Source organism: Delphinapterus leucas, chromosome 20 (genome assembly GCF_059928025.1).
Source record: "Delphinapterus leucas isolate spDelLeu-1000000601 "Yukka" chromosome 20, BTC_Dleu_Yukka2, whole genome shotgun sequence".
NCBI classification, from domain to species: domain Eukaryota; kingdom Metazoa; phylum Chordata; class Mammalia; order Artiodactyla; family Monodontidae; genus Delphinapterus; species Delphinapterus leucas.
In genome coordinates this window covers 16,276,890-16,298,981 of record NC_143148.1, presented here as the reverse complement: position 1 = coordinate 16,298,981, position 22,092 = coordinate 16,276,890, and the positions used below count along the sequence as shown (strand labels likewise).

The 22,092-nt window shown below is 47.8% G+C and overlaps 1 pseudogene; it reads left to right on the top strand.

Moving 5' to 3' along the window:
• The first annotated feature begins 10,621 nt into the window (after nt 1-10,621).
• LOC111180550 (TLC domain-containing protein 3A pseudogene) lies at nt 10,622-17,119 on the top strand (annotated as a pseudogene).
• The last annotated feature ends 4,973 nt before the right edge of the window (nt 17,120-22,092 follow it).

Genomic DNA, 22,092 nt, shown 5'->3' with positions numbered 1-22,092 from the left:
TTTTTGAACTTGGTGCTTAGTGCCAGGTTTGAGGTCTGGGAACCCCCTCGAAACCCCTCCAGTCAGGGATCTCCATGGGCAGACGTGAGGGGCTGGCCTGGTGGAATGGCAGGTCCTTGATATTCTCATGCTTGGGCCTCACAGGGTGGACGTGTCTCCAGGGGCAAGTGTGGGTAGATCTGATAAGATCATTGCTTTGGCAATGTCCTTCTCTTCTGGCGCAGGTCACCTGGGAGCAGCCGGAGCCTCTCCCCACCGCCACCCAGCTGCAGGAAACCCCAAGAGAGGAGGCAGGGCTGAAGTCACACTCACTGCCCTTCCAATGAGTCTGCTCGTTCACTGGGGGCTTCTCTCTCTGAGTCACATGTGTAAAACAGCTTGTGTTACTTCTCTGCTTACAACCCTCCAAGGGCTTCCCTTCTCACTCAGAATAAACTCCAAAATCATTCCTGCAAGCTCTGGCCCCAGCTCACCTGCCCCAGCTGTCTCTACTGCCAAGCCATTGGCACTGGCCTTGCTGTGCTTTGTACAGGCCAAGGTCATTCCTGCCCCAGGGCCTTTGCACCTGCAGTTCCTTCTGCCTGGTACCGTCTTCCTTAGATGTCGGCATGGCTTTTTCTCACCTCCAAGTCTCAGGTCATATGTCACCTCTTCAGAGAGTCCTCAGTTATAATACTGCATCCCCATCAGGCTCCATCCCCTCACTCTGTTTACACACACCCTTTATCCCAACCTGACATTGTATCTCATTTGTTTGGTGTCAGTCTTGTCCCATGAGCGGGAAGACCAGGACTTGGTTGTGTTTGCTGCTGTATACACAGCACCCAGAACAGTGCTCTCAGACACACAATAGATGCTCAATAGTCACTGTTGGATTGAAACAGGATTTATCTCTTTGAGTGGTTGGGAACATTCACTAGCAAACTTGGAGCACCGGCCAGGCCCTCAGGAAGTCTCAGTCATTGGGAACTCATCTGGTGCCCCTCGCTGTGTCCAGGGACTGGGGCAGATATGCAGTCATGCCTGCACAGACTAGGGAAGCCCACAACCTAAGTCACAGATGGAGAGACCGAGGCAACATAACTGGAGGCAGAGGGCTGACCTGTGATACTGTGCAGACCTCTGTCAAAACTCAGAGACTCTCCTTCTCTGGTCCCTGTCTCATTTGTTTTTCTCATTTCTTAGTTTTGTTATGTTAATTTTCAATGCTTTATATTAAATATTTTAGACCTACAAGTTACAGGGATGGTAAAATAAACTCCTGCCTACCCTTCACCTAAATTTAACAACTTGACCACATCTGTACTATATAGATGATAGATAGATAGATAGATAGATAGATTTTGAATGAATCATTTGAGAGTAAGTTAGAGACAGGATGCTTGTTTATCCATAAATACTTAGGCATGTGTCTTCTATGAATAAGGACACTCTCTTACATAACCACAGTCCAATGATCAAATTCAAGAAATTAACATGGATATGACATTATGAACTAACTTAGAGAATTTATTTGAATTTCCCCATTTTTTCCTCTCCTGTCATTTTCTTGGTCCAGGATCCAATCCAGGACCACATTTTGCATTTAGTCGTCCTGGCTCCTTAGTCTCCTCCAACCTGTGACATTTCCCCAGTCTTTCCTTGCCTTTCATGACCTTGACATTTTGGAAGCTATCTCCGTTATTTTGTATAATATCCCTCGGTTTGGTTTGCCTATGGTTCCTCATGATTGGCAGAAGCACAGCCGAGATGTGTGTCCTGCATCATGTCAGGGAGGGCTTTATTTTTGAGCCTTCAAGCAGTTTGGAACGGGGTGGACATTTGGGGGATATCAAGAGGCTTAGGTCATGACCAGAGGGCTGTTCTATGATCTCTTTATTTTCTATTCAAAACACTGACACAGGGCTTCCCTGGTGGTGCAGTGGTTGGGAGTCTGCCTGCCGATGCAGGGGACACGGGTTCGTGTCCCGGTCCGGGAAGATCCCACATGCCGCGGAGCGGCTGGGCCCGTGAGCCATGGCTGCTGAGCCTGCGCGTCCGGAGCCTGTGCTCTGCAACGGGAGAGGACACAACAGTGAGAGGCCCGTGTACCGCAAAAAAAAAAAACAAAAAACACTGACACAGTCACAGATGGCACTCAGCTGGACTGGTGATTCAAACAGTGGAAACACAGCCTCTGCCTGAGCCCCCAGACCTTCCACACCCGGCCCAGCCTGACCCTGCTCTAGCCTCAGGGCCTCATCCATTCTGACTGGTCAGTGCCCAGTTAAATTTTTATTTTTCAGCCCCCCTGATTACACAGCCTTCAGATGGCACACAGCTTTCAAGTTCTGTGTCTTTGGAGGATCTTTGCTTGTGCATTTATTCCTTCATTGCGTGTCCAAGCAACCCTAACCCTGTCTCAGGAGTGGACACAGGCGGTTGCCCACAGGCAGGATCTGGATAAAGCAGGAGGTGCGCCAACGTTGGCACTTGAAGCGGCGCCGGGGCGGACTGTGCCATGTGGAGAGGGGACGGGCAACTCCCGGCACCATTCGGGGGCAAAGACTTCTCACGAGAATCTCGCAAGCGTGACACGATCCATTCAGCACGGCAGAGCAAGATTTCTCTGAGCCTGGGGCACACGGATCATGGAGAATTTTTTGAGAACAATTAATGGTCAGAATTGAAAAAAATTTTCCTGACTGTTAGAGGACAGACTATTAAATGGATGGCAAACATTTGGGTCGGTTTTCAGGGGAATTTGAACAAGAGTTTCCTAGAATCGTGACCACAAACACTCTTAGGGGCTCAGCGTCCTACAAGGCCTGCTGGAATCAGACCCCTGGCTGTCCCTCCTTCTTCCCCTGTGCCACTTCCCCTCCATGGTTTAGGATGTCCGCTTGTCAAAACGATCATTTCAAGGGAACTCCCTGGCGGTCCAGTGGTTAGGACTCCTCGCTCTCATTGCCGAGGGCGCGGGTTCGATCCCTTCTCAGGGAACTAAGATCCCACAAGCCGCGCAGCGAGGCCAAAAAATAATAGTAATAATTTCAAGACTTTGGCACGTGCAGTTTCCTCTGACTGAAACACTCGCCCTGTGTCCCCCCCACGTTCAACTACCTCTTGTCTTTCCTGCTCCAGCACAGATGTCCCTTCCTCCAGGAAATCTGGGACAACCCGCCAGGCTGGGTCAGGTACCCACCGTGGGCTCCCACAGACCCCTAGGCTTCCCTTTCCCAGCCCTGACCACTCTGACCCTTAATTCCTCCTTCACAAGCCTGACCAGTCTGGGCTGTCGCTATTTGGTGACATTTCACCTCCCCGCTGGACTTGGAGGATGGGATCCAGGATGCCTCAGTCACCACTCTGTGGCTGCACCACCCAGCCCAGAGTCGGCCCAGGCTGGCCTTTGCTGAGTGAAAGAACTCATTGTGACCTTGATTTTCTGTCTGTGTTTGGTCTCTGATAAGATAGTGGGCTCAGCAATGCCCTTCGCCTCCTGGGCAGGTCACCCTTCCCCCACCTGCACCCCCACTCCAGACCCTGGGAAGATTGATGCTAGGGGTCCAGTAGGCAGGCACCTTGCTTCCCCTTCTTCTTCCAGCTGGCAGGGGAGCAGGCAGTGGGTCAAGGAGTGAGGGGCAAGGTCACCCCAGCCTGGCTAAGCTGGCAGCCAGGTCTCCTGTGTTCTGCTCCTTTCCCACCTTTGTCCAGAAGTGCAAAGGTCAACTGTCCTCAGGAAGTTGCCAGGCTTCCTTATCTGGGATCTTAAAATCACATCCTGAATCCAACCATCTCTCCCTTCTCTGCTCCCACTCTGGTTCAAATTCCATCCCTTCCTGCCTGGGCTCTCACAGCAGCCTCCTCCCTGGTCTCCCTGCTCCCATCCCGCCCCTACAGTCTGCTCCCCACATGAGGCCAGAAGGAGCCTGTGAACCCCTGAGTCAGACCAGGGCCCTCCTGGCTCAGAGCCCTCCTGGGGCTCCACCTCACTCCAGCTGAAAGCCAAGTCCTCACATTGGGACCCGAGGTCCTGGTGAGCTGCCCTGTTTCCTCCCTGACCTCACCTCCTCCCACCCTCCCCCACCCCCAGGTCCACACCAGCCACACTGGCCTCCCTGCTGTGCCTCAGACACAGTGAACAGCATCCTGCCTCCTGGCCTTTGTATTTGCTGTTTCCTCTTCCTGGAATGCTCTTCCCCCAGATTCTGCACAGCCCCCTCTCTCCCTCCATCGGGTCTTTACACAACTGTTGTCTTCCCAGTGAGACTCCTTGACTAACCTAATTAAAATTGTAACCCGTGGTCTCCCTCCTGCCCTCTCCATCTCCATCACCTTCTCCACTGTCCCCCACCAATAGCATTTATCACCTTCTAACCTATGTAATTTTTCTTATTTGTCTGGGTTCTTCTGTATTTTTTGAATCCTCCTGATAGAATGTGAGCTCCATGAGGGCAGGCTCACCTCATGCCTATTTTTGTTTGTTTGTTTGTTTGGTTGGTTTTTTTGACTAATGTATCCCTAGTGCCTAGAATAGCAAATAGTGGGCACACAACAAACTTTGGTTGAATGAATAAATCTCGGGTCCCTGGGACACTCAGCAGTATGCAGCAGCCATCATAGTCACAAATACTGACATGGACACGTGGTCCTGCCTTGGGATAATGTTCCTTGTCCATCAAAGACACACGTCCCCAACGTAAAACAGCGGGACAGACACACACAGACACAGTGTCCGGAAACCCAGGATAACAGCTGACACTCACTGAGAACGTATCGCACTCAGCCCTGTCTTCAGTGACTATACGTGTGAGCTCGTTTCATCCTCACAATAACCTCATCAGGAAAGTACTGTTTTCATTCCTATTTCACTATGAAGAAACTGAGGTACAGAGAAGTTAAATGACTTGGCCAGGGTCACACAGCTAGTAAGTGGCAGAGCCAGGATTTGAACACAGGTAGCCTGGCTGGAGAGTCCTCACAGACTTGCGGATACACAGAATCACACCAGACACCATTTGATAAAAAGGCCTCACATGAAAACCAACCTCCATTCAATGATTTATGGAATGTTTACCGAGCACCTTACTACATGCCAAACTTTTTGTTGAGCACTGAGATTTGCAGTGAACAAAACAGTCACGGTCCTGCCTGCCCGTGGTCCTTGTATTCTGGGGTGGGGGGCCGTTGGGGGGCAAGGAGGGGAGGGCAGGGCCAGGACACAGCTCTGGGAAGCACACTATTAAAGAAGATGAAAGCACAGTCTGAGAGCTGTGAGAACCAGGAAAGGGGCGAGGGTAGGTGCTCAGGAGACAAAGGATAAGGGAGCCTCATGAAGGAGGGTGGGTTCAGCAATGTCTTGCGTTTTTGAGAGCCCCCAGGACCCAACACAGAACCTGGCACACAGCAGGTGGTTCACTATTTGCTGAATGAAGGCATGGCTGGAGGAGTCAAAGGCAAAACTCACAGATGTTTGATAGAAACCGTGAGAACTCAAGGCTGCATTTTATGATTAGGGCAGGCCGACTCCCCACTCCCCATGCCTGACAGGGAAGTTGAGAAAATAGAGTTAGAAAAGGTATTCTTGGATAGAGAAGTATGCAAAGTTCAGAATGGGGTTCAGAAGCCAAAATGAGGGATACAGGTCTCTTGATCTAACTGTCTAAACTGGGAGCTAAAATTCCGGAAGGGGGTGGTAAGGAGATGCAACATCTTTGATAAGGCTTCCTCCAACTTCCAGTCAATCAGAAGAGGAGAATCAACAAGTGGGACTGGGGACTTCCCTGGCGGTCCAGTGGTAAAGAATTCGCCTTCCAATGCAGGGGATGCGGGTTCGATCCCTGGTCAGGAAACTAAGATCCCACATGCCTCGGGGCAACTAAACACGCGTGCCACAACTACTGAGCTCCAGCGCCTCAACTGGAGAGCCTGCTTGCCGCAAACTACAGAGCCCACGCACCCTGGAACCTCACCACAACTACGGAGAGAAAACTCAGATGCCACAACTAGCGCACAAAGATCCCATGTGCCGCAACTAAGACACCAGGCAGCCGTAAATAAATAAATAAATAATAAATCTTTAAAAAAAAAAAGGAGAGACTGGATCAGCCTAATCAGGAAAGTAAGCCAGTCCATACCAACTGTCAGCCAGTTGGTAAAAAAGAACAGAGGGGTGGGCAGGGCCAGCATAATCAGGACAGCGGATCTGTCCAGGACACACCCCCTGTGCATGTCAGCCAATCATGAAAGGAGGACAAAGTGATGATAGGGCTGGACGAGCAGCTGGCTGATATGAATTCCTAGGCTATGTATTCCTTCTTGTCTTTCCAGCCAATCAGGAATGAGAGCGGAGGAACAGCTTTGTTTTTTTCTTTCAGTACTTTGAAAATGTCATTCTAATGTCTCCTGGTTTCAATTATTTCTGATTAGAAGATAATCCTTAGTTGATAACACTATATTGTATAACTGAAATTTGGTAAGAGGGTCAAATATAAATGTCCTCTCACACACACACAAAGGTAAATAAATATGTGAGGTGATGGATGGGGGAATCCTTTCACAATGCATATGTATATCAAATCATCACGTTGTACGCTTTAAATACCTTACACTTTTGTCAATTATACCTCAATAAAACCAGAAAAATAAAGAAGATAGTTTTAGGGGGTTTTTTTGTTCCCTTGAAGTTCAGGGTGTCCTTTCTCTGTGGCCGCTGTGATGGTTAGTTAATTTTATGTATCAGCTTGGCTAGGCTATGGTGCCCAGTTGTTTGATGTTACTGTGACAGTAGTTCATATCTGTGGTTAACATTTACAATCAGTTGACGTTAAGTAAAACAGATTACCATTCATAATGTGGGTGGGGCTCTTCCAATCTGTTAAAGCCCTAAGAGGGACAACTGAGGTTTCCTGGAATTCTGCCTCAAGACTGTAACACAGAAGTCCTGCCTGAGTTTCCACGCTGCTGGCCTGCCCTATGCATTTCGGAGTAAAGATGACAACGTCAACTCTTATTTGAATTTCCGGGCTGCCAGTATACTCTAAAATTTCAGATTTGCCAGCCCGCACAATCACATAAGCCAATTTCTTAAAATAAATCTCATTCTCGCCCTCACCCTCCCTCTCTCTCTCTCTCTATCTCTCTATCTTTCTATCTCATCTCTATTCTGTTCTCTGGAGAATCCTGATGGATACAGCTGCTTTAAAGATTTTCTCTCCGGACCTTTCTGAGCTTCTGGAATCTCTGGATTAACATTTTCCCACGATTTAGAGAAAATTTTCAGCCGTTTTCTTTTCACATATTGAATCTGTTCTGTACCAGAGCTCCGCTACATATAGGACTCCAATTACAACTATATTAAGACAACTAGATAGTGTCTGATAGCACTCAGACAGTGTGATCCTTTTGCTTCCTTTTCCTCTCTGTGCTTCAGTTTGGATAATTTCTATTAAATTGGTTTGAATATATTGATCTTTTCTACTGCATCCAGGATGTTGTTAAGCCCAGCAAAATAATACTTAATTTCCGATACTGTATTTTTCAGCTGTGCATTTGGCTGTGCACTCCAGCCTTCAACCTGCCACACCAGCCCGTTTGACTTTAAAAAGCTTTTCTCATTTCTCTTTCCCCAGAACAGTCCCTCTGTCACAGGCCCAACCCTTTATCCACCTATGCCAACATTTGGCAAAAATCCCCAGAAAGGAGAAAAACTGTCTGATTTCTGTTTACTTAAGATGGATCCTTCATTCACTGGAATTTAGCTTCTTGAGATTTTACCCTTGACATTCCATAGTTCTTCGATGACTTTAAAATATGAATTTTTAGTTATTCTTTTATTCATAATTGTTAGGGAGGAAAACGTTCTGCCGTGACCTTCTACATCCTCCAGGCATGGAATTTGGACATTTTAAGAGAGGAGTCAGATCTTCTGCTTTCCTGGTTAATATCTCCAATGGCTTCCCTTCACACTTCAGATCCAAACTCCACACCATGAACATGGCTACCATGACATCATGGCTCTGGGTGATATGTTCCCTGCTCACCATTCCACACTGACTTCTTAACATATTCCCGTGGCTATCCTCCAGGCTTGCTGGCTTTTCCCCTTTTCCTACTCTTTCTTACCTCGGGAAGATTACACTTGATGTTCTGTCTGCTTGATTCTCTCTTCTCCTGGTAATTCTATAGCCCTCTCCTTCTCATGCTTCAGGCAGGCTGCAGCTCAAGTGTCACCTCTTAAGAGAGGCTTTTCCTAGATACATGCACCCCTGTGTTCATAGCAGAACTATTTACAATAGCCAAGACATGGAAACAACCTAAATGTCCATCCACAGACGAATGGATAAAAAAGATGTGGTATATATATATATATATATATATATATATATATATATACACACACACACACACAATGGAATACTATTCAGCCATAAAAAGTCATGAAATAATGCCATTGCAGCTACATGGATGGACCTAGAGATTATCATACTAAGTGAAGTAAATCAGAAAGAGAAAGACAAATACCGTATGCTATCACTTATATGTGGAATCGAAAATATGGCACAAATGAACTTATCTATGAAACAGAAACAGACTCACAGACATAGAGAACAGACTTGTGATTGGCAAGGGGTTGGGGAGTTACGGAGTGGGAGTTTAGGAATGGCAGATGTGAACTATTATATGGATAAATGACAAGGTCCTACTGGAGAGCACAGGGAAATATAGTCAATATCCTGTGATAAACCATAATGGAAAAGAATATGAAAAGTATATATACTTATACATATATATGTATATATCTGTATAACTGAGTCACCTTGCTGTACACCAGAAACTAACACAACATTGTGAATCAACTATACTTCAATAAACTTTCACAACCCCCCGCCAAAAGAGAGGTTTTCCTGAACGCGTTATCATATGTGTCTCCCTCCCATCCTCCAGCCTCCTTTATATTTATGATGGTCCAAAGTAACCTCGTTAAGTTGCGTTTCCTTATTTGTGTTCTAACTTCCCTCAAGATAACATATATTTTCTGAAGCCATGGCCTATCTGTCCTGTTCAGCACTGACTCCTGTGGCCCTAGCCCTATGCCTAGCACACAGGAAGTGTGCAATAACCTGTTGAATGAATGAAGGATGAAGCCTCCAGGATACTAATAGGAGCTGTTAGTACATGGGGTCGTGTAAAGGCATATACCAACCACACAAATACACATACACAATCACGCAGAAGGCATCACGTGGACTGCTGCCAGAAGAGGTGGCAGAGGGAAGACTTCCTCCATGGGGCAGGGACAGGGTACTACTGTCCAAATCCAAGTCCAGAAGTTCCCAGGGGAGCAAGAAGGCCTGGTACTATGAGGGGCACGGGGCATATGCCAAAAAGGTCTCCCGGCTCATGGTTCCGCTAGGTGTTCTGAGTTGTCTTGTGGCATAAAGATGAACAGGAGCACTAACTTGGCCTAGAATGACGGCCACGTTGCTGAAGCCCAAGGCCAACTTCGAATTTTTCTTTGCTCTGACTTTGTTTTCCAAACTGTTTGCTTTCCATGTCTGTGGAGGTGAAGACAGCCTGATGTTTTTCTAAAAAGGGGCAAAATAAAGGAAGGGTCCCCTGGAGAGAACCTGGAGCCCATGATCAGGATCAGGGGAGGAAGGATGAGGCGGAGGAGAGGAGGAAGCAATGGAGTGAGACGGTGCAGGGGGCCTGGGCAGGACCAGGCAGGAAGGGGCACACGGGGATCTGAGGGAAGAAGCAGGGTCAGCAGGATGGTGAACAGGGTCGGGACAAATCCCAGGGTAGCAGGGAGGGTGGGATGGAGAAGGGGCTGGGGCTAGTACTAGACAGGAGGGGGAGCTGGGCAGGGGCCAGCTCCTGTGGCACCCGTGGAAGGGGAAAGGGGGCAGGCTTGGGGGTGTTCTGCAGAGGCAGAACTATGGCTCATCCCCACCCACCAAGCAGGAGAACCCTGGCAGGTATCCCCAGTGGGAAGAAGTAGAAAACTGAAAAAATGGACAGCAGCGTGTAGTCCTTCACAGGAATGTTGAAGGCTGTCTTGTAGACCGGCTGCATCACAGTGACCTTGAACTCTGTGGCCCGGACGTCAGCCACAGCAGCCATGGACTCCAGCAGAGGGGGTGGGGTGTACAGAGGGACCAAGAAAGGTCAGAAGATGCTGAGTAACGGGGACTCGCAGGATCAATCCCACCAACAGGAGGGTGCTGGAAATACTTGCCCCACAATGACCCTGGCCACCACTATGGGAAAACAGACCCTGTGACACCACAATGACTCTATATAATACTCCCACTGGCCCTATAACACCCTCCAAGTAACTTAGAAACCCTGAATGTTTCTTCTGTCTGCCTAAACCCATTCCTGCTCTCCAATAACGTGCTCCATCCTGGTTTGAGGGTGCTGTCCAGTTAGTTAAGCCTGGTCCTACCAAATTATTGAGCGCTCCCCTTTTAGTCTAAAAAGTGCTCAGTTTGGAGGTTAAATTAAATGGTCACTTTAGCCCAGGGATGCTAAAACTTGAGCATACAACTGAGTCACCTGGAGGACTTATTGAAACAGAAAGCTGAGCCCCATCCCCAGAGTTGCTGATTCCTTAGCTCTGGGGCAGGGTTCAAGAATGTGCATTTCTAACAAGTTCCCAGGTGAGGCTGCTACTGCAGGCTAGGGACCAGGCTTTGAGAACCACTGCTTTAGATGATTACTTACTCTCTGCACCCCTCTAACCCTCTCGTCACTTCTGTAATCCTTTGTCTGTACCTGTTGCAGCAGAAATGAGACTTTTCTGATAAACAAGGAAAATAAGCAACAATGAACAGGCTGGGGAAACAGCATAAACAGGCCTGAAAGAGTTAAGTCATCTTGGTTATTCTTTAGCTGTTACTACTAACACACACTTGTAGCTAGACTTGGCCTTCACAAAGCTAAACAAAGCTAATTACTCTCTGATTCCATAAGAATTGTGCCCTGCACCCAGCATTTACTCTCGCTGCATTCTCTTGTAGCAAATCACCCCTTGTACCTGTTTACATTTCAGAAAGGAGGTCACAGGCCAGTAACCCAGGGATGAACGGACCCAATTACCAGGCTGCCTGATGCCAGCAGTGACTGTTTTAAAATATTGCAAGGAGAAGAAGAATGCAAGACCTTCACCACTTTGATTCTTATCGCTTACCCTGGACTGCGAGTTCCACCTGTAAGACCCTCTGTAATTCCCCAGGATGGGCGGGACAGTTCTTGAGGTGCTAGTCTACTGTGTCTTCCCTTTGCCTGGCAAAGAAAATAAAAAGCCTCTCTACTTCTTATCTTCCAAATCTCTGTCTCCGTATTTTTATTCGGCATCAGTGTATAGGGGGCCAAGATTTGGCAACATAGCTCATATTCCCCATCCTGTAACTCTGCCCTAGTCCTGCTTCACTCCTCTCCCTGATCCTATAACTCTCTTCCTGTCCGTCATAACACCTCCCATAACCCATGCATTCTCCCAGAACCTCCCTGTCCCCCATAATTCCCTGTTCCCCATAACCCCCTCCTGTGACTTCACTGTCCTACACTCCCCTGCCTCTATACACCCTTCCATTTTTTCATATAAATCCCTTCCTGTCTCCCCCAGAACCCCTTCTTGAGACTCCATAACCTCCCCTTGGTCCTTTCCTAACCCTCTCCCTGTCCCACAAGAACCTCCTTATCCCATGTAACCCTCTCCTGGACCCCTATAATCTTCTCTTTGTCTCCCATAACCTTTTCCCATTCTTTTCTAACCTCCAGCCTCCTTCCCACACAAATCCCTTCCTTTTCCCAAAAAACTTTCCTGTGACCCTACAGTTCCCTCCTGGACACTCAGACACCCATCATCCCCCTGTCTATCCCATATTAGCTCTGGCTGTCCTCTCCTGACTCCCTCCCTGTTCCCTTAAACTCCCCACTATTTCCCGATCAGCATCCACAGTTAATGCCGCGGCTGTCCGCTCACTCATCCTCGTCCTGGGGCTGCCCTGGCGAGTTGAGTCACAGCGGCGCGGCCTCTTTTGGTTACCACTTTATTGTGATTGGCTGCCCTGATACAGAGGATGCTGGGAGGGCGGTGCCTCAAGCATTTAGACCCAGATTCTGGTTGGTTCAGTGTACTAAGGAAGCATTACTTAGGCACGCCCCCCACCCCTGTTCTCTGCCTGTCCTCTTGATTGATTCAATGAACAAAGATGTGGGGTTTCAACTATTTGCCTTTTTTAAAAAATTAATTTAGTTACTTATTTTTAGCTGTGTTGGGTCTTTGTTGCTGCGCGTGGGCTTTCTCTAGTTGCAGAGAGCGGGGGGCAACTCTTCGTTGCAGTGGCGGACTTATCGCGGTGGCTTCTCTTGTTGCGGAGCACGGGCTCTAGGCGCGGGGGCTTCAGTAGTTGCGACTCGCGGGCTCTAGAGTGCAGGCTCAGTAGTTGAAGCGCATGGGTTTAGTTACTCCGTGGCACGTGGGATCCTCCCGGACCAGGGCTCGAACCCATGTTCCCTGCATTGGCAGATAGATTTTTAACCACTGCGCCACCAGGAAAGTCCTCAACTATTTGCTTTTGTTGTTGTTCCCAATTTGAACTCCTGATTGACTCAGTGAATGAAGTGGGTGGACCTCAAGTACTGGCTAGTACATTCTGGGTTGATTCTTTGATAGGCAAAGGGCAGGATGTAATTTTTTTTAACATGGAAGTATTGGAAGCCTACAGTGCACCAGGCAGTGCTCTGCTCTTGAAGGCCAAGTGGCAACCAAGAGAGACAAAGCCACAGCCCTCCCAGAGTTCGCAGTCCATGGGGTAGATGGGGAGATGTACAGGAAAAACCTGAATAAATAAACTAAATGATTTCAGAGAGGACCAAGGGCTATGGGGAATAACTAAGACATAAGGGATAGGGACCCAGGAGGGTGACACGAGGTGAAATGGGGAGTGAGGAGGTCAAGGAAGACCTGTCTGGGGAGAGGACATCCAAGCCTGGATGAGGGGCTAGCCATGAGAAGATCAGGGTGAAAGAGTTCCAGGCAGGGGGAATGGCAAGTGCAAAGGTCCTGAGGTGGGAAAGAGAGTTGTGTGATCCAGAAACAGAAACAAAGGCAGTGTGGTTAGAGTGTGGAAGCAAGAGGAGAGGAACAGACCAAGGCAGAGCCTGAACACCTGGGTGAGGGATTTGGGTTTGATCCCAAGAGCCATGGGAACATGGAGGGTTTAAGCCAAGGAGGGAGAGAATCTGATTTAAGTTGTGGGGTTGCTCCGGCTGCCCTGAGCAGAATGGAGAGTGGAAGGCAGAAGGTTTCTGTTTTGCCTGAGGACAGAGCCTGGCAGTTTCATTCTTACAGAGAATGAGGCAGTGCCCTGACCCCTGGGTCTCTTGGACATGGTGGGATTTGGATATGGAAAGGGAGAGCATTCGGCAGAGAGAAGGCGCCAGGAAACCTCAGCCAGGAACAAGCCACATGGGACCTGAGTGTGTCTGTATCTGTCTGTGCATGTGTGTGTCGATCTCCTAAGATGATGGACTCAGCGATGCCCTTCACATCTTAGGCAGTCAACCTCCTCAGTCTCTGCAATCATGGAAGCTGGAAGGTGTAGGGGTCGTGTAGGCAGAAATCATACTGCCCTACGGTGCTCCTTATCTCATACCAGAGAAATCACCAACACAGGCCAATAAGAATGAGAACCCCCTTCCATGGCTGAGAGTTCCTTGGCTGGTGTATTTCTTGCCTGGTGGATCCCATGGCTGGTGGTCATGTGTCTCTTGGCCAGTGGGCTACATCCCAGGGAGACCCATCGCTCCCTCTAACCACTAAGGGTTTACTGTGCAGCACTGCCCAGAGCCATTGCTTGGTGGCGTGTCAGCAAGCAAGAGTGAACTTCAAGGGCTGTGCCGCCTCATGCTCCCCCCAGGGACTCACCCAACTTCTGAAGTTCCCTTAGATTACACAATCTAGAGTGTGCTTTGTCCACAAAACCAGGTATAAGGGCAGGACTAGGAGAAAAGCTGAAAACAGAGCTAGGTACTTGTGCCTGGAGCCTGCCTACTGTAAAAATTAGTAAAAATAAATCTTAATCGAGTAGAGCTAGAAGACCAGAAGGGGGCGCTCCTGTGCCCTGAATCAATAGCAGAGCCCAACAGGAAGAAGAAAGATGCCTCTTCTTTCCTGACAAGGATTCAGTCAATGAAAAGCCCTCAGCTCTTTGTTTACTATAGCCTTCCCAACTTCCTTTTACCCACTTAAAAGTGTCCCCCTTCCCTTGCATTTCGGGGACTTGCACATGGCTCACCATGGTGGCAGACCCCAACTGCAATTCTCTGCTGATCCCAAATAAACCTATCTTTGCTGGAGAAATATCTGGCAGTCTATTTCTTTCAGCTCAGTGCTACTCTGTGCTTCTTGTTCTGTAAAAGAATTGGTTTTCTTCTTGCAACCAATGAATACACATGGATTCCTACATTCTTGCTAAAATTTGTTGAAAACAGTCCTTTTAATTTTGGTTTTAATTTGAATTTCCCTAATGACGAAGGATGTTAATCACCCTGCACATGCTGTGGCCATGTAGAAATTATATTTTGTGAAATGCATGTTCATGTTTTTGTTCATTAAAAATGTTGAACTGCTTGCTTTTTTCTTTTTGCAAATATTTTCTTTCAATTTGTGACGACTTTTCACATTCTTAGTGGTGTCTTCACAAGAAGTGTTAAATTTTAATAAAGTCCAATTATTTTAAATATTATGCTTAGGTTTTTTTGAGTCTTCTTTAGTAAATCTTTGTCTACCTATCCAAAGGTTATAAAAAATACTCTCCTGTGTTTTCTCATAGAAGTTTTATAGTTTTAGCTTTCATATCTAGGTCTGTGATCCATCCTGAATTAATTTCATAGCTAGCACCCTGGACAGCACAGTTGTAGGTTGACATTATGCAAAAAATGATGTGGTATGAAGTAAGGAAGGATTCAAGATTCATTTTCTCACTATATTGATACACAGTTTCATTAGCATTAATTGACAAGACTTTCCTGACCCCATTGTATTGAACTGGCACCTTTGTCTTAAAACAAGTGCCTGTGTACATGTTAGTCTATGTCTGCACTCGTTGTTTTGCTTCACTGGTCTCTTTGTCTATATTTATACCAATATCACACCGTCATACTGTAGGTCTTACAGTAAGCATTGAAAGTTATATAGTGTAAATCCCCAACCATGTTCTTCTTCAAGATTGTTGTAGCTCTTCTAGAGGCTTTGATTTTCCCCATACATTTTATTTTATTTTTTATTTTTATTGGAGTATAGTTGATTTACAATGTTGTTAGTTTCAGGTGTACAGTAAAGTGAGTTAGTTATATGTATATCCACTCTTTTTTAGACTCTTTTCCCATATAGGCCATTACAGAATATTGAGTAGAGTTCCCTGTGCTATACAGTAGGTCCTTATTAGTTATCTGTTTTATATATAGTAGTGTGTATATGTCAATCCCAATCTTCCAACTTATCCCTACCCCTGCCATCCGCTTTAGAATCAAATTGTCATGTTCTATAAACATGCTCATCATGTTTATTGCTTCTCCTTCCAATGAGCAAACTTTCTAATCCAACCCCAGCTACTCATTTTGGCAAGAATTCAGAAAAATCTTATGGGGAAGACTGGCAGGCAGGAAAACCCAATTGCACACATTCAGCTCCTTTAGTTTCTAATCTCTCATGTCTCCCTAAATAGCCATTAAAGCTCCACTGGTTTTTCTTTACCAAACAGAGTCCGTCAGCTCGTGGTAAGCCCACTCTTCCACGTCCCCTTGCCCAGACTCAACAAGTGCCCCAGGGAGTGACCACCAATGTCCACTTAAGCAGGAAGGGCTCCTTATTCTCTGGAATTTAATTCTTTTAGACTTATTTGCATCCAAAGCCCTTCGCCATGTTTAAAAAATATAAATTTCTTAGTTTCTCCCTTTTTTCCCCTAGCTGTTATGGAGGGGGACTGTGATATTGCAATTTATAAAAATAAATACAGCAGCGCCCGCCGGCGGCCGGAGTCGCGGCTGGCCGGGGCCGGGGGCGGGGGCGGAGGGCGGAGGGCGGAGGGCGGAGGGCGGAGGGCGGAGGGCGGAGGGCGGAGGGCGGAGGGCGGAAGGTAGAAATAGGGGCGGGCGGGCCGCGCCAGTGCCGCAGCCGCGCGCGCGGAGCCGACCGAGCCACGCCGAGGGCGCCGAGCGAGGCGGCCGATCCCGAGCACCCAAGCTGCTGCCGCTGGCCTGGGGCTCGCTCTTCTTCTCGGGGCTCTTCGGGCTCTGCACCTGGGGGCTGCGGCGCGCGCGGCCCGCCTGGACCCACAACGACTGCGTGATGATCAGCACCAGGCTGGCTCCTTCAGTGCAGGCTGGGTTGGCCACCGGGTCTGGGATCATCATCTTTCGCTCCTGGAGCCACGTGATCACCGGCAGGCACTGGCTTGCCTGAGAATATGTCTGGGTTTTGATTCCATACATGATCTATGACTCCTACGCCATGTACCTCTGTGAATGGTACCGAACCGGGGACCAGAGCAGCAGACATTCCCTCACCATTTTTCGAAACTTCCTCAGTAAAAACCGCCTCATGATCACACACCATGCAGTTATTCTGTTTGTCCTTGTGCCGGTTGCACAGAGGCTTAGGGGAGAGCTTGGGGACTTCTCTGCTGGCTGCATCTTCACGGCAGAACTGAGTACTCCGTTTGTGTCGCTGGGCAGAGTTCTGATTGAGCCAAAGCAGCAGCACACGCTGCTGTACAAGGTGAACGGAATCCGCACGCTGACCACTTCTTCTTATGTCGGATCCTCCTTTTCCCCTTCATGTACTGGTCCTACGGCAGCAGCAGGGACTGAGCCTGCTCCAAGTGCCGTCCACATTCCTTTCTACTGCAGTGTGGCCGATGCCTTCCTCATCGCTCCCCAGATCTACGGGTTCTCTCTGCTGTGCAAGAAGGCATCCGGCTCTTTGATGCTCCCCCAGCCAAAAAGGATGGCTAATTGCTCCATGAGTCAGGCAGTGAGGGCGCCTCCTCCACTCAGTATTCCCGTGGACCAAACTGCAGGTTGTGCCCTACGTGGCCTCAGCCTTTTGGGTATTGACAAGCAGAGGGACTTGAGTTTTTTCTAAAGAGTATTCCTATCACCTCCCGCATCTAACCTGCCCCTTTTGCAAAAGCACTTTTTTCTTAGTAACAACTACTGGATCCCATCAAACCTCCACTGGCAGCAAGGTGGTTTTAATGCGAAGCCCAAGGATCCTTCCCTGGGTCTTATTTCAAGGGCTCTGGGAGGTAGAAGCACGGGGTGTGCAGATAGGTGGACCAAGGTGATAAGGAGCTGGGCACCTGCCTGGTCCTCATACTGGTGGCTCCCCACCTTTCCAGCCACTCAGGGAGTGTCCACACATACTGGGCCAGCAGAAGCTAGTGATGACTTGGTTCTTTTCCTGTGATGTTGGCCTGGGAAAATCGTTGTGGGTAGGTAGTCTTTTATTGTTTACTAGATAACCCGTAGGTCCTTTGCCTCATCCTTTCATCCATGTGCCAACATTGAATTCTCCCGTCTACCGACTTCCGATCAGAAGTCTCACTGGCGGGGTGGGGTAGGTGGCAGGGATGGGAACCTGAAGCACCTGAGTAGGTAGGAAGGCCAATAGGTCAGCACCTCTGCAGGCTGACTTGGTTTGACCAGTGTCAAACTTGTAAGCTTGCTGTCAACAGTCACAGATACTATTCCCTTTTTAGCATGTCCCTCAAGCCCAGCTTTCCCCATATCCACACACAGGATGCTCTTGTTAAAAACTATAGGGGTAAAGTGAAATGATAGCTACCAAGCCATTCACTGGGTAACACCACTCTTTGACACTTTCCTTTTCATATGAAGCTGAACGGACTGCTGTATTCCAAACCATGAGATGTCTCATCTAGACTGCCTCCTGATAAGCCAGAGCTTGTGGTCCAAAGCCTGTTCCTATCTGACTTACTGCCATTTAGCCACAGAAGTCTGGAGAGCAAGAGGGCAAGTCAGCCCTGGCCAAATTATGTTCTGTGGACTGACTCTTTCACCCACTATTTGCAAATAGGATCCTCTGGTGCCAACACTAATTGTTCCTGAGCAACAAGGATGGGTTTTAGAAACTGCCACCATGAAGTTTTTTCCTAAGCAGAAGTGAAAACCTAGATTTTTTTAAGTGATTTTTAATTCATTGTTGTCTGTGAACTTTTGAAGTACTGAGTGTGTAAAAGTGTCTCAAATTTTGACTATTTCAGTCTTTAATGGGTGCCATTTAAAAAACATAAAATGCTGTAATTTTTTTTCCTTTTTGTTTACTATCAGTATATCTTTATAAGTCACCCCTGTGGTGACTAAATTGCACTAAATATATATATATTTGGTCTTCATCCCCGGTCCTAGCCCAGAACTCTCCAAACCCTTGAAATTTCCTGTGATAAGAGCAATAAGATGTCTTTTGTTATATCAATGGTGACTTTCGGAAAGCCCTTGGGTAACCTAAGGATGAAGGATGGTTGCCAGGGGAACCAACCAAGTGATTAGAGGGTTGGAACTTTCTATACCCATCTTCTCCCTCCCCCCAAACTCTGGGGAGGAGAGAGGGGCTGGAGGTTGAATCAATTGCCAATGGCCAGTAATTTAATCAATTATGACTATGTAATGAAGTGTAAAACAAAGAAACAGAAAGAGCATCACTCATCACCCAGTTCTCACTGAGAGTGCACCCTGAGAGGAACTCAGGATGAAAAACAGGATGAGGCACCCTGTGCTTTGGAAAAATAGGGCCCTTGGATAGTTAGATGTATATCTTAGGAAGAATTTTCATGACCCCAGATTCTTGCATCTTCCCACACATAGAAAAGCACTAAAATCATTAACTTGAGTTATCTGTTCTCTGTGACTAGCAGTAATCTTTTACCAAGATGTATGCTTGACTGCAGGTATGCCCTAGCCAAATATATATACACTATATATATATACACACACACACACACCAGCTTCTTCCCCTTCTTCTTCACAACAGTCCCCTCAGATCTACTGAGAGACTGTTTCCTGGGCTATAGTCCTCAGTAAGTTCTCTGAATAAAACCTAAGCTCACAACTCTTACATTGTGCATTTTTCTTTAAGTTGACAGAAGTCTCTATAAAAACCCAAAAGGATGGGTTCAGAAAGCTTCCGGGCTGGTGAACACGTGGGGGTGATAAGAGAGTGTTGCACCTGAAGAGGACACGGAAGCTCTGGGCCCTTTCCCCAGACCTTGCTCTATTCTCTTTCATCTGGCTGTTCCTGACTTATATCCTTTTATAATAAACTGGTAACCTAGTAAGTAAATGGTTTCTCTGAATTCTGTGAGCCACTCTAGCAAATCAATCAATCCCGAGGGGAGGGTCGTGAGAACCTCTGATTTACAGCCAGTCAGTCGGAAGTACAAGTAACAACCCAGACTTGTGACTGGTGTCTGAAGTTTAAGAAGAGGTTGTAGGAAACTCGAATCTGTAGCTGGGTGGTCAGAAGTACAGGTAACAACTAAGTCTTGCAACTGGCATCTGGAGTGGTTGGGGAGGGTGGGAGCTGTCTTGTAGGACTGAGCCCTTGCCCCGTGGAATCTAATGCTAGCACCAGGCAGTGTCACAATTGAGTTGAACTGTAGGACATCCATCTGGTGTCCAAGAGTTGCTTGTTGGTGTGGGGGCCACCCCTCCAAAATTGGAGTTGGCACCAGAACCTATTCAGAGACCTTTTGCATTCGATTTAGACGTGGAACTCAATCTTTTTAAAACAGAAACCAGAGCCTGTGTTCTCCCTGTTTAATACCTCCGATGGCTTCATTCCACATCTAAAATCCAACCTTCTTCCTGTCACCTTCCAGCCTCTCTGTGATCTGCCTCCTTCCCACCCTCTGAACTTATTTTGTAGCACTCCCATTGCTACACACCAACCCCACTAGTCTTTTTCTTCCCTGGACAAGCCAGGCTTCTTCCTGCCTCAGGGACTTTGCACTTGCTGTTCTGCTTAGACACAACCTAGAACTGCGCTGCCCAGGACCACGTGTGGCCAATTTAATTTAAATTAATTATAATTAAGTTACGTTAAACATCGAGCTCTTTAGTTGCACCAGCCACATTTCAAGTGCTCGACAGCCGCATGTGACTAGTGGGCACCACATTAGACAGAGCGGATTACAGAGCATATCTATCATTGCCGAATGTTCTATTAGACAGCGCTGACCCAGAACTATCTGGTTGCTTTACATTTTACTCTTTTTTCTGTGTCCTCTCAATATAGAGCAAGTTTTATGGAGGCAAATGCCTCATCTCTCTGAATCAGCACTGAGTTACTAAGGCCTAAGACAGTGCCATTTAATATGTGAATAAGCCCCGTGGAACTTGGAAGTGGACACACAGGGGCACGTGAACATGTGTGCACATACACATACATACAGGAGATGAATGGAAAGCAGAAACTTCCTTGTAAGCTTCATTGCTCTCAAAACTTTGATGGAGGGGAACTGCCCCCAGTACAGGTAGGTTACAGGTACTTCAAAGGCTCCAAGAGGACCCAGGAGGTACAGTTCACGACGCTCTGAGCGAGGTGAGCTTTCAAGATGATCTCATACTCGCTGCTTCAAGGCTCTGACTACAATGGAGCAAATAATCAGAGTGGAACCTACCAGGACGCTTGAGACACTGAAGCCCAAGGCCAGTCTGGAATTGATCAGTGCTTTCCTCTGATCCCCAAGGAAGTTGGCTTCACAGGTCTGAGGGGATGAAGGCAAGCTGGTGGGGGTGTTTCCAAGGAGGAGGGAGATGAGGGAGGGGCATCCCTGGGGAGAGGTGGGGCGTGAAAGACCAGGAATGGTGGTGTGGGGAAGGAAAGGGCAGGTTTCAGCCCCTCAGTGGAAAAGGAAGAAAGAAGGGAGCCAGGATGAGGGTGCAGGTCTGGGCAGAACACCGGAGGAGGAGGAGCAGAGAGGGGGCTCCTGGAAAGGAAGGAGGACAGAGATGGTGAAGAGGGAGGGACTAAATCTCCCAAGAGGAAAAAGAAGGGATCACTAGGGAGGAGCAGGGAGGTGGGATGGGACAGAGGAGGCAGATCTGGGGAAAATGGGAGTTGGTGATAGCTGGGTGGTGCCCACCTTGAGGGAGAACACGAGGGCCCATATTGCCAGCAGAATGAAGAAGAAGAAGGAAATGATGGAGAGAAACAAATCATCATTTTCTGGGGAATTCAAGGACATCAGGATGACTGGCTGCATTGGGTAGACCTTCTGCATCGGGATAACCTGCTGCATTGGAGTAACCTTGGACTCTAGGTCCCTGGGGTCAGTCCCAGTAGCCATGGACCTTGGCCTGAGGAGGAGATGCTGGGCAGGTGGAATCTGCAGACATGGGAAAATGGGGCCCAGAGAGGGGACAAGAAATGAGCTCCCAAGAAATGAGGACCCCCCCCAAACCAACCCCTTTACCTAGAAAGGCACTGAAAACAGACACTGCTCCAAACCAGGGGACAGTACCCCAAGCCAGAACCCACCACAGCACGTATGTTCCTATATAACAGCCATGATGGCCCTATAACACAATTCAACCCTCCTCTATCCTCTAGTAACTCCTCTGTCTACCCTTCCCCCACTGCCCCCTTATCCCCTCCATGTATCCCTCTAACTGCTTTCCTGCGCTAAACTCACCCCACACACTCCATGTATACACACTTAAACAACCCCACGCTTTTCTAATAACCCATCACAAACCTAGTTTTAACGTCCCTAGGACTTCCCTTCGCCTCTCAGTCCGGAGGCTGTCTTGGGGATTTGAGTCACTGGGCGTGGTTTCCCTACTGACCACCACTTCATTATGATTGGCTGCTCCCGTATAGGTGTGCCTCGAGTGCCCAGACCTGGCTTCTGATTGGCTCATTGTATGTAAGGGGTGTTACCTAGCCAATCCCCTTTCTTCCTGCTCTCTTAATTGATTCGGTGAATAAGGGCACTGGGTTACAGTTATTTGCCCTTTACGTTATTGTTCCCAGTTTGAATCTTGATTGGTTCAACATATAGTGTGTGGGGCTCA